The sequence below is a fragment of the Neofelis nebulosa genome, chromosome 8, assembly GCF_028018385.1.
Source record: "Neofelis nebulosa isolate mNeoNeb1 chromosome 8, mNeoNeb1.pri, whole genome shotgun sequence".
NCBI classification, from domain to species: domain Eukaryota; kingdom Metazoa; phylum Chordata; class Mammalia; order Carnivora; family Felidae; genus Neofelis; species Neofelis nebulosa.
The window spans coordinates 132,700,434-132,716,709 of record NC_080789.1 but is presented as its reverse complement, the minus strand read 5'-3'; the positions used below and the strand labels follow the sequence as shown (position 1 = coordinate 132,716,709).

Genomic DNA, 16,276 nt, shown 5'->3' with positions numbered 1-16,276 from the left:
TTGGCGCTGTGAACTGTGTTCCTGATACTGTGGACACAGGAGCCCTCACACAGTTCTATTTCCCAGGGGAAGTGTGGTTTCCAGAATTGGTGCCATATGACCTTGGGAGGGGAATTAAAATCATTCTCATAGTGTTTTGGGTGGTGGTTTTTAAAATTCCTGTGTCATCCTGTCCCCGATGAGTTTTCAGCTTTCAGAGTCCATCGTGTTTCTCTTTGCTTGTTGTTTTCGGTAACAGAAGACACGAATCTCTCCAGGTAGTTTCGCTTTCCTTCCATCAGTCTTCTAGGAAAGCAAACAGCTCATGGTTTTCAAAGTAAGTCCAGAGCCAAAGGCAAGACCATAGGTATCACATGCTTTCCGTGGCTCAAAATCCTCATGCTTTTTTTTTGGCATAGTTACTGACTGCAGTACTATTTCTGTAATAAGTGTGTCCCATTTTCGTATAAGCACGAACCCTATAACCCCGGGTCCCGGAGGAATTTCCGATCTATTCCACGTTATCTTGGAAAGACCTCTTTCATGGTAGTTTTTAATGGCTTGATACCTCTTCAGTTTTTTGAGTTGATTGTCCTTGTCACATTGTCTATAAAAACTAACACACAAAATTGGACAGCTGTTTGTGATACCTTTCAAAGCAGACGGTGGGGCTCTGCTGGTCACGGTGGGCACCTGTCCCCTGCCTGCATGTCATTTTAAGCTGGGCCGCCTGAATGTAGTCAAGCCTCTCAACGTTAAGCAACAATGAGAAGAAAACAAACAAACAAAAAAAAAACCTAGGCAGCAATTTTTTTCCTGCTTTCACTTTTGAACTCACTGTTAAAGTTCTGCCGCTAAATTATAATCTCCTATTTATTTCCCACGCGTGTACCCTTCGTCTCTTCAAGGAGTCTATTTAGCAAATATTGTCAGTTCCGGAAAATTATGATCGTAATTTTGGTTGCCCCAGTTTAGAGCTATCACTTTAATATTGAAGAACTATTGTAATATGCTTTGTGGTGTTGTTATTAAAGATAACAGTAATTATTTCAGTGATTTTTAAATACCAACAATAATCATTGCAGGTGACTTCCTAGTCTCAAGATTGGACTCTCCAAAGCCTTTTAAGATTGATGGGAAACTGTGAAAGGTTCTAACAGGAACAAAAGGAAATTAGGGGTGCTAGTCCAAAGTAAGCTTCTAAGAGGTTGAGGATATTTAACTGATTGGTCAAAGGCATGCTGTTGACAGTCTTTTTGTTTCCATGACCACAGATGCTTCCTCATCCAGTTTTTAGTACCATCGTATTATGTTCCTTGATCCGCAACTGAAAAGTTTTCAGTCTCAAGCCCCGTAGTTCACGTTGAGTTATTAAATTTAAACGTTATGACTTCCCCGTTGTATTCTCCAGATTCAGAAGTGGCCCTATGAAAGAATCCTTTTGCTAGCATCTTGGGTTTTATGTGCTCTTGAGTTACTTTTCCTTTCATACCTTTTCCGTGGGTGGGTTAACAGGAAGGGAAATGAGGGAGCATGAGAGCGTGTGATGATGCTGATGCTATAGGCTTTTATTGTTGTTACTGATAGTTTTTGGTTTGTTTTGTATGGTTTGTTTTGCTTGGAGATCATTCCTTACGGTCGAGGGACACGGAGAGGATTTTGAACCCTGGAGTCTTGTATTGGCTTCACTACTCCTACGCATGTACCATCATATATGCACAGGGGACACTGTGTGTGGCCACAGGCCATGGCGTGGGACCCCTGTGTCTGGAGATCCAGCTTAGCCACAAGAGAGCCAAAAGATCTTTATGTTTTGTGAGCTAAGGCTTCCGTGAAAAGGAAGTCCAAGGCTGTTTCGGTCAGGGAGGAAAGATTGTAGGGACAGGCTGTTAGGAAAAGTAGTAAGGGTTTTCTCCTCATAACCAGAGCATCTAGCCTGAGCCATTCATTCTCTGCCCACTTCCCCCTGGACCTCACTCTGTCATGCTAGATCTCGCAAAGCTAGGAGAGGTCCCTGCCTCTCGGAGCCTGGAGACAGCCCTCCTACACGGTACACCAGCCATATGGAGTTACCAGGGGGCCTTCTAAAGAGGAAAAGAAAATGCTTGATGGGGAAACAGTAAATTGTAACTTCTTCAAAAGCTGCACCACAAGTTTCTGCCATAGCACCACAGCTGGTTACAGTTCACATCCTGAACCTTGGGTTTGACCCCGTTCATCTTCCTCCTGGAAAGTGGAGTGGAAGGAAGGGAGTCCAGAGTAGTAATGGTGTCCTTTGGACTGAATGTTCGTGTCTCCCCAAAATTCAAATGTTGAGACCTAATGCCCAGGGTGATGGTATCGAGAGACATATGGGGGCCTTTGGGAGATGATTAGGTCATGAGGGTGGAACCCTCCTAATGCGGTTAGTGCCCTTATAAAAGATAATGCCTTCACCCCTTTCACCACATGAGAACCCAGCAAAAACACAACCATCTATGAACCAGCAAGTGGGCTCTCATCAGCCCCCAAACCTGCCAGTGCATGGATCCTAGACTTAAAGCTTCCAGAACTGTGAACGATAGATACCTGTTGTCTATAAGCCACCCAGTTTGTGGCATTTTTGTTAGAGCAGTCCAGACAGAGATACAATGGATAGAGGAGGGGTTGAACTGTTCCCAGGGTAGACTAGTGCAAATAGAGTTGCTTTGCCCCAGTCACGGAGTTACTTCAACAAGGACCAAACAAGGGCAGAATAGATATCTATATATTGTAATACTTTGTTCAAAACTTTGGCTGTTCGGCTGCCCTGAAACCATGAGAAACGTAAGGGCAGTGACGGTGTCCTACTCATCATTGTGTTGTGACATGCGGCGGTGCCTGGCACTCCATACACAGTTGTTAACTAAATGAAGGAAAACATGTGGTGCAATGAAAGAAGTCCTAGTGGATGCTGTGGCAAGGTCAGAGAGTCTGAATCGTGAGCAGTTACCACGCACAGGTTGTCTTTTTGTCTCTGATTTGCAGGATGATCACCCTTTTAACACTTCCGGGTCTTGAAGGGCGTTCCTGACGAGAATATAAAAAAAACGTGTTCCATGTCTGAATCATCTTTTCCAAACAAAAGGAAAGTTATTTTTCCTTCGGTTCCTTTTTGTAAAATGTGTCCTTGAACGGAGCTGCCGTTCACACTTGCACAGTCTGAACCTGTATGTTCAAAATGCATCAAACTTACTTCAGTCCGCTGTTGTCAATTTTTTTTGACCTGACCGAGCCTTCCTGGGAGAATTTTCAGTGGCCCGTGTTTGGCTGTAGGCTACTCGAGGGTGGTTTTGGATTCTGGATTCTAGCAATCTAATTATAGTCATCCAACAACCTGGAGAGAGGGGGAGGCGGCAGGCTCAATCCTGCTGCCATGAGGCTGCTTGTAGCATTTATTTCTCCGAAGCTCCCAATCTGCCGTGGTCAGACTTAGCGAGCTGAGCTCTTCGCTTCCAGAAACAAAAGAGATTCACCACCTTCGAAGAAAAAAGTTCCATCCATTACTGGGCGAAGTAAGGCATTTCTTCGTGACAGCTAAAGCCACCTTGGGACCCATGACTGGTACCTAATTTTCCCAAGAAACCAGCAATTACTTTTTTTTTTTTCTCTCATTCAGATTGACCCACCCAATTTAAGCCACTCCAGGGGGGTCTCTCCCCTCTCCTCTTAAATATACATAGGTAGATATTTAATTTTTAATACTCTCTTCCAGATTTTTTGACAGGTTATACATATGCTAATGGAAATAAGCTTATTATTTGAAGCCCAGAGCTTCTTGTCACTGAAGCTTCATTAACACTGTTATCGCCACCTGACATTTATCTTATAATTTTCTAGAGCTGACTGTTGGGTCTCCATGGAAACCCAAATTGCAATTGAAACAAGTACAGTAATAAAGGCATCCACGGAGATTGACAGCATGCAAAGCCTGGTTACATTTGTTGATAGTAGCTTCAGTGGCTACAGCTAGAGAGGGGGAATGTGCACTTTGGGTGTTTAGAATTACCTCTCTGGCTTCACGAGTGTCCTACCTGACTCCCCGTATATGGCAAGTTTACCCTAACATTGTGGGTCCTGATGTTAGTAATTAGGTCGCTCATTTCTACTGGAATCATCTCAAGGCATTGCGAATATTGGATGTGAAATTAGCCATGATTCTGTTTGGATCCAAAAGGAAATTCTTCCTGGATGATTCTGACCCAGCGAGATGTTGGTCAGGACTTAGGATGGATTTCTTTCCAGGCATGGGGGCAACCACTGACTTGTACTGCTTTCTCCCCCTTGATCTCAAGGAACCTGTGCTCTTTTAAGTTCATGACTTCACATCAATTTGGTTGATGCCTCAAAGCAAAGAGTCATGAGACTGGAGTGAGTCCAGAGTGAATTAATCTGAAATTAATTTGATTCTGAAAGACTCCATCTGGCTGTGTTTGGGAGAGGCAGTTAGACAGATACATAAACAAATGATCATCTGTATTCATTGTGCCAGATGTAGTGTCAAAAAATGAAGAAATGGCTTTAAAAAAAATCAGCTATGGGGAATTTTGATATAATGATATTCAGCCTCTTAGAATAACAGCTATTATAATTTAGCACATAATCCTATTTTCATTCTTATTTGTTTAGAGGGTTAGATCTGATGGTGTGTTTTTAAAGAAATAAGCAAATTAAATGTCAAAACCTATTTTAATTGGTGATTGAAGAGGCTAAATGGAATTTATGACATGCTGAGGGAGAGAAGGGGGTGTTAGAGATTTCTGAATCAAAGTGTGGTATTTGGTATTGATCTCTTCAGATGTGATGTCAGGACTCAAAAACTAGCCAAGCGGCATGCCATTTGGACTTTGCCCCTTGATACATGGTTTTGTAGCATGGCCACTGGTATTTTGTCTCATAGGGAGACATACCCATTGAGCTCCCATGCATACAATTCCGGAAGTCTTCACTGAGTAGTGATACAGACATGGCCCTGTTTTTCCATTACTTTTACCAATGTCTTCAAGCAGACCATCAGAGAGGCGAACGTTGTGGATTGCTATCTAGGAATCCCATGCAATCTCCGTCGGGCCTCTTGTTGCCTTTTTTTTATGCTGGGACAGAAAGATTCTAGAAAATTCATGATTAGTGCCTTGAACGGTACATAGGCACCTGTTATGGGCCTTTTATTTCCAATTTTCAAACCACAAACCTCATCTTTTGTGATGTCGTAAAGAGAAAGAATTAACGTTTACTTCTTAGTCAGTGAACAAACATAATTTACTTTAGAAAAACAAAATCCCCAAAGGGAGCAATTCCTCTCTCCCCCCCAGACTCCCACCCACTTCCCTCACTTGTCCCGGCCCCAACGCAACAAGAACCGTAATAGCGAGCTGGTAAAAATAGAGCAGATGACTGAGGAAAATGAACCCCCAAAAGCCGAACCGTCTTGGCAGAACTGGTCGCTGCATCCAACGACAGCAAATTAGACGGTCCCCAAATCTGGAATGTTGATGCTCACGGTGTGTTAGAATGCGAGAGTAATGTCTCAGATACCTGGAGCCCCTGGGGGATGAGTCAGCCTTGTTAGCCAAGTTTGCAGGAGAGTTGAAAGCGTATCCCGTAAGGCACAGGCTCTTTATTGTCTCATTTTGAAGGAATCCTTCTTAAGAGTGAATTACATATTTCCCTGCCTCCTTAAACATAGTTATTGAGCATAATTTTGACCCTTTCGATGAGACAAGATCACCATTATACAAATTAATTATTCTGCTGTGCTGCTGTCCTTGGGAACTCCTGGAGAATAGAATTCAGCCCCAGCTCAGAGCAGGCTTTCCACCGCCATGCCCCATCAGAATCGCCTGTCTGTCGGCTGTCACCCCATGGGCCACCTACTGCAAACCCTCTCATTTGCTACTTCAGTCTCCTGTGGGTTTGAAAGGCAGATGATCAAGGCTGTGAAAAACCAACAGAAAGTATAAGAAATCTTTGAGGAATGGATTGAGAAGCTCCCCCAAAGGATTTAAAGGGCATAAACATCAGGGCAGGAACTTTGTGACATACATTTTGACCACTCTGAGGTCCTTTCTGTCTTGATTCTCTTGCTGGCATTGCATGAACGTAGGAGTTTGAAGGCATTATTTAAAAAAAAAAATACATCTGAATCAAATAAACTGTTACTCTATAGAAATACATGTCTTCCTTCACAAATGGATGCTGTTTGGTGATCTCAACTGTCATTAATATGACGTAATTAGATCCTATATATGCTGTCAGCTTTAGATTTTCCAGATCAGTGGAAGGAAACAGTGGCATCGCTGATGTCTGGTGCATTTATATAAAGCCTCACGCTGCTGGCTGCACCCCTCAGGCCGGCATTCATTTTAACTTGCACATCTTGATTACATGTCATTTATGACCGAGGAAGGCAGGCCAAATGCAGGTTGAGGAGAGACCAGCCTGAGATTCAATTTTGCCATTGATAAATGCTAAAATGAATAATGGATGGACAGATGATCAATATTTAACGGAAGGGTAGATAGAGTTCTAAGTACAAGGCCAAGGACAGAGGTCAGTGACATCTTTGTCCTTTCATCCAAAGTAGGAGACCCCCCGAATGGATTTTGCGATGGTTTTATCACCAGAATAGCCAGAATCGGGACAGTGGCTTTGCTGGGGCAAGTGGACCCAGCGGGCATTTAGAGAAAAATGGGCATGAGTCGTTAACTCGTCGGTAAATGGCGTATCGACCCTTGGATTCAATAGAGGAGTGTCAGGTGGAATCGCCTGCTTCGTTATCATCATGGTTCCGCTCTGCATAGCGCGTGACTTCAGTTTTACTGCTTCGAAGGCTTCTTCTCTATTAAATTGAGGGTACACGGGCACTGTGTAGGTACCATACTCACCTTCCGAATGAAACCCTCCCTGAATGTTTATTCAGAATTGTACCCCTTCCCCCACACTCCCTATCTCCATCCTCTGCTTTATTTTTCTCCATTGAGATGATCTCTAATCTCTTGGAAGACTTGCTTATTTTGCCATTTTACGCCCCCTTGTAGAAATAAGCTCCACAAAAGGCACTTCTACCTCCTTGTATTCACCGCCGTCTCTCCAGCACCTTGAATAATGCCTGGATCGTGGGGTCACTTTATAAATACCCATGGAATGAATGATGGAGCAAGACATCGCTGTCATCGAGGACTCCACAGTCTCACTGCGCACCTGCCTGGGGGCTCAGTTAATTATCGTTTCTGTAGGTTCAGCTGTGAGAGAAGGAAGGAAGGTCTGGGCGGGCAGGCGATCAGCCTGCTGGTCTGTGGAAGACGTTCTTCCTGATCCCAGATTTGGGGCAGGGTGGGAGGCCGTCGGAGCCGGTGAGAAAAACAGGGAAGTCGAACATGAAACCAAACTGGAGGCAAAGCCGACAGGAAAGGATTCTTGTTAGATGTGCTGGGGTCGAGGCGGTGCCGAGAGCTTTCTGTTGGCCGCGGCCGTGGGAGAGCAGACGGGGGGAGGTTGAGTGGACCCAGGAGGGAAAGGATCCCCCCCACACGTGGCTGGGAGTGGCAGGGAGCCTCGCGGGACTTAGTGCAGAGTGCTGGCAAAGAGAGTAAGCGCAGGGCCCCCCCACGGCACTGCGAGTGCAGGTGGTGGACAGGGCTGTGCCATGCAGCCTGAGGGCGCAGTGCAGCGGTGGCCGTCCCAGCCTTGGGTCCCTCGGCGTGGCTCAATCCCCGGTGTCAAAATGCAAGCTCCGTGGGAGGCAGGGGCACCGGGCCTGCGCTCTGCCAAGTGTTAGTCTCCTTTTCTAGCCTTCTGTCTTTGAATCTCATCGCCGACTCCGTGAAACGGTACGCACGCCTCCTCTTCCTTCCCCTCTGATTTTGTTTGTATTCCCTTTAAAGCTTTGACCACAGGGATGAAGCGTCGTTTGGAATGCCGCGTGGCGGTTCCCACGGCCAGATCAATCACTTGTTGCGGGCTTACCGCAGCCCCTCACGTACGGACGGCTCTCTTCTGGGCATGGGCGCTCTGTATTTTGATCTCACGTCGTGCACTCTCTTTTCATTGGCCCGGAGCGGCTCCGGGGCATAAGCGACCTATTTTTCAACTCTCTCCTTCAAGCCTAGCACGGTGCCTGACATAAAGCAAGCCTTCCGTAACTGTGTAATTTGCAGGAGAGAAACAGATTTTTGTGGGAGAGTAAACTTGAGGTGGGTTTGACGTCAGCCTGCCAAGGACAGCCGTCCGCTTTCACCACCGGTGTGTTTTCAAGCGAGTGGCCAGTGTTGTCAGTCCGCCCTGGTAGCTCCCTCTTGCTGCACAGGTAACTCCTGGAAAAATGTTGTCACCAGTGGCGGAAGCAGGAGTTACTGGTCTCAAGAGGCGTGGGGGGATAGGACCGATGGACAGGGCACCAGACAGGGTGCCCCTTATTTACATCGTTTGCTGCCAGCAGGTGAATATGGGGGACACTCTAGGTGAAAATGAGCGTTCAGTGTGGGGGGGTTCCCCCACATTGGTCTTCACTTCTTGATGATTCCCATTTCATTTACTCAATGGCACCACACCAGTGTTTTCCCATCATCTAGAAGGACCACGTACAGTTGCTTGCCCAAGCAGACAGGTGCATTCTGCACCACTGAGCCAGGGGCAGGTGAATCCGACCGGGAGGGCACCTAGAGGGGGCGTGCGCCCAGAGCCAGGGTGCCCCCCCCTCCGTTTTCTCATCTACAAAGTGGGAGCAGGAATCCTGACCTCAGCCTTGGGGTGGGGGGACAATTAATTAATGTGAACTCCTGGAGGACTTTGAAAATGTGAAGCCCGATATAAATCTTATATGTGACTATTATTTCCCTGTTGCCATTTCTAAAAGTTCATCTAAAAAACCTCTCCCTATGCAAATGCCTCCTGCTCCTGTCTGAAGTCCACTGAACTAGTTCTGATAAATCACTGAACGAAGTGAGTTCCTGGGCAGGGGCCATCCAGAGCCGATGCCTCACTGCCTTCCCAGCAAGGGTTATTGTATGTTCAGACTCCAGGTACCCCCTGGATGCCTCCAAATTTACTTCTTTGTGGGGGTTTTCCAGCTATCTGCTTTTTACTAGCAGTCAAGTTGAGAGAAGATAATAAGGTTTCCCTTTTGCTCGGTGAGTCCAGATGCCTGTGTCGTGTGGCCTTTCCTGCAGGAATCATTTCCTACGAGTCAGGCTTACATTTCACCCTGGTAAACAAACAGATCACTTTGAGACCTCCGTCCAAATATAATCCAGCCTTAATTCCAGCAATCCAGAGGGAGGATGCCTATCACAGGGGTCATCTGTGAATGAAATTGATGTGCTACATGTTCTTAATAAAGTATGTATTTTTTCACCTTGTCAAAGCACAGGGATAAACATAGTACATGTATATGTACTCACAGGGAACTTGAACTTTGTTCTAGAGGAACACAAACTAATTTACTTTACAATTGGACCATTTAGAGAAAGGCTTTGTCCTCTTCAGCCACTTAGGGTATTGTGTGCTCCAGTTAATATGCTGCGAATTCACCAGCCAACCTCCAGATGTCTCACTTCAGAGATTTGGGGTCCCATCCTGTACTTGGTGTGGCCTGGGCACACAAAGTTTTGGTGGCAAATGGTAACAGTACCTTCCAGGTAAATACAAGAATGTCATTGGTTTCATCCTGTTAGTGAGACAACAGATACCCAGAGTTTTGCGAAGTTTACCAAAACCATTCAGCAACTCAGAATCCCGATACAATTAAGATATAGCTGCAGGGCGCCAGGGTGGCTCAGTCAGTTAAGCATCCAACTCTGGCTCACGTCCTGATCTCACGGTTCATGGGTTCGAACCCCACATCGGGCTCTGTGCTGACAGCTCAGAGCCTGGAGCCTGCTTCAGATTCTGTGTCTCCCTCTCTCTCTTTACCCCTCCCTCCCCCTCTTGTGCTCTGTCTCTCAAATATAAATAAACGTTAAAAAAAAAAAAAAGTAGCTGTGTCAGTCCAATGGCAAAGGTGCTCCTTTGAAAGGCAACTGTAGAAGATGGAGGTTTTCTTCATGGTAACCCTGAAACGGTGCATTTGCAGAAGGACATGAAATTTCCAGAACTTGAGGTTGTAGGACAGCTGATTCCTTTCCCCAAAGTGAGAGGCTGGGAAGGTTTAGAATAGAGGATTGTGCCTTCTGAACGTGGCCGCGTCCACATCTCCACTGGGTCGAACACAATGCAGTGTAGGAAACTGTTGCTGCTGGACTCTGGCTGCCACATTGCCAGTCAATGGAGGAGAGAATTCCGTTTTAAAATTACTAAGCAACAACAGCATGGACAACGTAGAAGATCGTTAGTAGTACTGACTTCCATGACCATCCTGTAGCCCATGCCCACTGGAAGGCAGCAGGCTCGTGGCCAGCTTCCTTCTGCCTTTGCCTTATGCGGCTCAGTCTTGGACAATTTCCTGTGATCACCAAAAAGCCTTTTCTTCATGTGCTATTACTTAAGTACAAGTGATAAACACACACACACACACACACCACGATTCCTGAGCCCTTTGAAAGAGCAGCCTGTCAGCTGACTGAAATGATGGGACCACAGTTGGGATATTAGGAAAAATTGGAGCAAATTAAGAGAGATGATGCTCTGGTAGCAGCCCCATCTGAGCCTGCAGGCTGCTGTGCACAGTGTCGGTGACACCTTGTCAGCTCCCCAGCCTGTGCCTTAGTCACCTGTGAGCCCCAGGGGACTGCATCAGACACAGATGGGGAATCACCCCCAGGCTTTAGGCAGCTGGTCATATTACCTAAATTATCTTCTCCATACATCATCATCCGGGCCCAACCCACAGTCGCAGACTTACAGAAATGAAGAGCCAGATGAGAATTATTTCTCTTTGTTTTTCAACTGAGGAAACTGAGGCACAGGCTGGGTCCATGGTTTATTGGAATCCCACAGTTACATTCACGCTGAGCCGGGATGAGAACCCAGGACCATCCGGCCCACCAGCCCACAGACTTGCTATCAGGTGCCCCCGGCATTGGTGTCATTTTCCTGGCCCCTTATTCTGGTTTTCCCAAAACCTCCTGAGGAGATAATATTTTAGTAATCTCAACTCTACTTAGTTTTTTTAAGTGTATTTGCAGTTAAAGGTATTTAATTACAGATAAAGTTAAAAATTGTTTGTCAGCTGCGATAATTTCAGGTGTAGCCACTTGTAACCATTGGCTACCATGTTGGATTGTGCAGTTACAGAGCATTTCCACCACGGTCCAGAGTTGGGCAGTGTGGACACAAGACATTCTAAAAAAAAAAAAAAAAAAAAGACCAAAAAACCAAAATAAGATGGGTAAAAAGGATAGGAATAGTAAGATTGTTGATAAACCCTCAGGGAAATTAGCTGTCTTTACACAAAATTTGTCCAAGACAAGGCATCCCTTTTGTGTTGTTTTGGGGTTGATCTATATCCTGAAGGGGGCATTTTATGTCTTCTCTTTTTTTCAGCACTGATACAATTGCTTACAGCTCCTTATCTCTTCTTATACTCATTTTGTAAGTTTGTCATTCTTCCTTTCCTATAGATTAAAGGAGATAGAGTGCAGAAAGTTGCTTTCCAAGCCACAAGATGAAAGAATAGGACTATCAATTCTTTTGTTACCACTCTCTAGAAGGAAACTTGCAATTCACTGGACCATATAAAAGCTTATTGTCTTGGAGTTAATGACAATAATATGTCGAATGAATTATTATAATTTTTGTAATATTTTACTGCTTAGAGGAACCTCAGAAGATTTTGCATATCCTCTGTTGATCTAGTTTTCTTTACGCAAAAATAGAGTAGGGAAGTAGGTCAGTGCCTGTGCTAAAAGCAAAAAGCAAGTACTCTCATTTTTTCCCCCCAAACATCATTATATTTTCATCTTGGCTCTGAGACTGATACCACCAATGCCCGCTGGCTTGGTGCTCTCTAACTTGTGGTCCGATTCCATATGGCATCTGTCCTAGAGGAGCCTTACATTTGGCTCCTCGCCGAGAGCAAAAGCAGAATTGGCGTCCAGCGTCTTGTAGTTTGTAGGTGAGGTGCCAACAGAGATCCGTGTGGTTCTGTCGAGGGCCTGGAAGTGGCCACGGAGTCTACAGGAAGCCTCACCCTAGAGCAGCCCTGTTTATGGAATACTAAGCAACCACAGGTGGTCTTTACGTCTGTGTCCAGGCTCTGCACAGACCTCTTCTCTGGGGTGGGACATCGGATAAAGCCACTCTATCTTCATGACTTGCAGTTGCGTCATTTGCACAACAGGGATGAAAATGTCAGCTTTGCGGGGCTGTGGCGGTATTTTATGTCACGTACCTGGCAAAGTTTTCTGGCCGAGAGTAAGCTCTCGATAAACATTTGAATTTGCAGTTAATTCCTGCATTGTCCTGGGTGCTGAGGATGTCTAAGGAATACACAGAAGTGAGCTAGTCTGACTTCCTAAGCCCCAAGTCAGATTCTAGTAAATAGAAGATCCTCCTGAGGTTTGTGTTATCTGCTCCCGTAATTACCCCTATGTGAAGAGTGCCCAGGCTCTCCGTGGCCTCTGGCAAGTACCCCCGAAAGTTTAACTGTTGGACACATAATTTCTGGCTTCCTTAGAGGTGTCAACACGTTCAGCCTCATGAGGACAAAAGAAGTCAGTAAGTCTCTGACTTCTAAGAATGAGCGTCAGCCAAAAGAAAGCTGGGAGTCCAAAGGAGGAAGAGCTAAAGGGGGGCCTGGGAGGGCTCAGTCGGTTGAGCATCTGACTTCAGCTCAGGTCATGATCTCACCATCTGTGAGTTCGAGCCCCACATCAGGCTCTGTGCTGACAGCTCAGAGCCTGGAGCCTGCTTCGGATTCTGTGTCTTCCTCTCACTCTGTCCCTCTCCTGCTCATGCTCCCTCGCTCGCTCTCTCTCTCTCTCTCTCTCTCTCTCTCAAAATAAATAAACATTTTTTTTTAAAGTCCAGATAAACAAAGGAGGAGGAGCTTGCGTGCGTTCGAGCCAAGTTAACCAGTCTGTGGTAGTACCATTAGGATTCAGGTGTGGAATCCAGCAACATGGGGTCTGTGGGGCTAGGACCACCTGTCCTACACACAAGCATTTGATTGAGAAGCTCTGCTCTTGCAGCGGTTCGTAGGATAATTAGTCATTATTAGATTGACTTCCATGCTTTTCATGCTCTTAGCATTTGATGGTGATCTTTGGAACAGTTGTTTGCAAAATGGCAAGTAGTTGAGAAATGATGTGTAGATGTGTCTGAGAGGCGTTCATGGAAGTGACCCTGTGGTGATAGAGAGGAAGGGGGTGTGGAAATGGAGACATTAAGTTATTATTGAGAAAATGCGGCTTTTAACATAGTCTTAATGGACTGTCAAGTTCATTGGCCCCCTCCTTTTCACAGATGGTTGAAAGGTGTGTGTGTGTGTGTGTGTGTGTGTGTGTGTGTGTGTGTGTGTGTGTGTGTGTGTGTTGCCTTTTATTCGGCAGTATGATTCCAGGGACCTAATGGGATTTGCTCTTGGCCTTGTCTTCTCTGAGATTTACCCTGAGCCATTCACTCTCAGCCCACGGGAGACCTGACACAGTGTTTGGCCACATGATGGATTAGAAATATTTTGTGCTCTGGAGTCCACTGGGCCTAGGTTTGAATTCTCCTCTCACAATATGTAAGCCAGTAATCTTAGGAAAGGAACTTCTTCAATATTTGCATCTAGAAAATACTACTTTCTGATAGGATTGTTATAGAGATTACTAATAATGAAAGCAAACACCCTGACACCATACCTGGCATGTAAATCCTCACTAAAAGATACATTATTATTATTTAGGGTAGGAATTGTGTTTGAGTCTCTGCTAAAAAAAAAAAAAAAATGGAATGGAAAAGAAGGCTTGTAATGGTCACTCACTCTAGTGTATCACAAGTGCAAAGAAGAAGAGACTTAAAGGCAGAAAAAGCTAACACTTCGGAGACACTTACTGTGGACCGTGTTCTGTAATGAACACCTGACTCTGTGAGGTGACGTCTGTTGCTCCCATTTTACAGATGAAGAGTTGAAGGCCCAGAGTGGCCCAGTTAGGAAGTGCTGGTGCGAGGATTCAGAGCCCGTGCCCTGAGCCCTGACAGCCTGCCGCCTCAGGATGATCAGAGCTCTGAAGGCATCCCTGCAGGACGGCTGATAGGAGAAGGGTTGTAAATTCGCACTTACCGATATAAAGAGCAAAGGCGTAAGGTACAGGCCCTCTTGTCCGCTTCCCTCCCTTTATGTGCCTCCGTGAGTATTTTTGGAGGAAATGAAAATGGCCCCTCATTGGGAGGGCACTTACGGAATGCTTGCTCTGGCCTAACTCTAGACATTAGGACTAATATCCCGGCACCTAACTCCTCCATTGTATTCACCGTGCTCTTGACAGACAGGATGCAACAGCCCCATTTTGGGAACTTCCGGTCCCTGTTAGCGGAGACCTGTGGCAATGCCTTCCTCTTTTCATCCTAGCTGATTGTCAGCAGCGGTAACCACAGCCCTTCCTGTCCCAGCACTACATCTTACCACACTCTCGTCTCTCAACGAGCTGTGAGCACCATATTCTGTTCTGCACCATGTTCTGGGGCCTCGCCACCTCCAGTGAGCCGATCCACCTCCCTCCCCTGGGGTTACGGTGCCGACTGACTTCTCAAAGGGTGATTTGTGAAGTATAGGTGCCCAGGAACAAGATAAACGATCAACCTCTAATATAAACGACCATTACATTGCACCTAAATTGTTGAAAGAAGATTTTGCGCTCAATATTTTATTCAGCAGGACATTTTTTTGTAACAATAAGGTTGATTAGAGAAAGCTCTGGAAAGTGCTTCAAGAGTTAGTCTGATTGTTTGTCTCAAGGATTAAACAAAAAAATTAAGTGGTAAAATAGAGGGAATAAGAAGAAGTAGAAATTGAAGCCAGGACCCTAGTGAAGAGTCTTTGCCATCTTTTTCCTCTCGGGATTAAATTAAATTCAGGATTCGCGCTTTCCACAGCCTTTTTGTTTGTTCTTTAGCCATCAGGGGTCTTTTTTATCCAGGGCTCCGGACTAGCCTAGGTCCGCAGCAGATGTAAGGTACACTGGTGGTCTTGGATTGTTTGTTTTAACCTAATAAGAAACCCTGCTTGAGATCCTCGACTGTCTTCTAAATTATTACCCCCAAGCCACCCTGAAATGACACCTGCCATTTGCACTGAGGTTTTCGCCCATGTGGCCCGTTTGACCTTTCTGCCTCCTGGGCTGGGGGCTGGCGGACCCTCACGGACATGGCTCTGCAGGTACTTCGTCCGGCGGCTGTGCACTTGTTTGGGCGCGTTTTGTTTTCACAGGATGAGATGCTAAACCAAGGGCACAGTACTGCAAATGAAGGCTGCTTAGAGCATTCAGCCTTGTCACTTGGCAGGGTAGGTGGGTTTAGCCGGCAAGGAGGAGGGTGGTAGATGAGGTAGGGGATTTTGCTTTATTATTTACTGCAGCTCAAATAGGGATCCAGATACAAAATGAATGCCTTCATCATCGCATTACATGATGTTGACTAGAGTTGCAGAATTCTAAACAGGCATTCTTTCTTCCAAATGAGGGTTTTGGAAAACAGCATTAAAGAAGATTGATATGTAAAAGCTTATGGTCTTGCTCTTTGTATCAGCCCCAAATATTTACTGAAGCTAGGAGAAGAAAAGGCAGACTTTCCTCTTTTCTCTCCCAAACGTGTGATTGTTTAGAACTCAAGTGCAACATCTGGAAGTCAGATATACAGAGAGCAATTTATGGAGTGTGAAAGATTTGAAATATTCAGTGTCCTTTAGTGGGAACTCAACTTTCTGGGGCTGCATTTCCCCCCCCCCACCCCCCCAGCACAAAGCAGGCATTTCTGAGATCGCTTTTGCCTCTCTGAATTAAACCCTTTGTGCCTGGATCCCATAAACAATGTGCTTTTTAAATGGGAGCCCCCTCCCCGCCCCGGCCCTTTTCTCCAGTGTGGGCAGCCAATCAGCTGCGCCCAGCCGCATTGCTGGAGCACTTTCCATTCTGAGCAGCAACAACGTACTAATTTGATGCACACATGGATGCCTCGCGCACTCTGCAAATTCATCACCAGCATCTTGCATTAGTCATCTGATGGGCTGCCAAGTGTTTCATTTTCTTTTCATGTGACTTTATTATTACCACCTCTCTCCTCTCTTCCAAAAACCTCCAAAAGGCGGGGCCGGAGGGAGGGCGGGGGGGGGGGTGGGGGGGGGGGGACGGAGGGGGAGAAT

The 16,276-nt window shown here is 45.8% G+C and overlaps 1 protein-coding gene and 1 long non-coding RNA gene across 9 annotated transcripts in view; one reads left to right on the top strand and one right to left on the bottom strand.

The window, feature by feature from the left end:
- The window catches only part of CELF2 (CUGBP Elav-like family member 2), an 835,088-nt gene that overhangs the window by 654,666 nt on the left and 164,146 nt on the right, over positions 1 to 16,276 (top strand). The window lies entirely within an intron of this gene.
- LOC131483782 (uncharacterized) lies at positions 12,895 to 14,536 on the bottom strand. The gene is made up of 3 exons (XR_009247924.1): positions 14,319 to 14,536; positions 13,972 to 14,167; positions 12,895 to 13,275 (listed from the first exon to the last, which is right to left on the bottom strand). It is a non-coding gene; the product is annotated as an uncharacterized LOC131483782 (long non-coding RNA).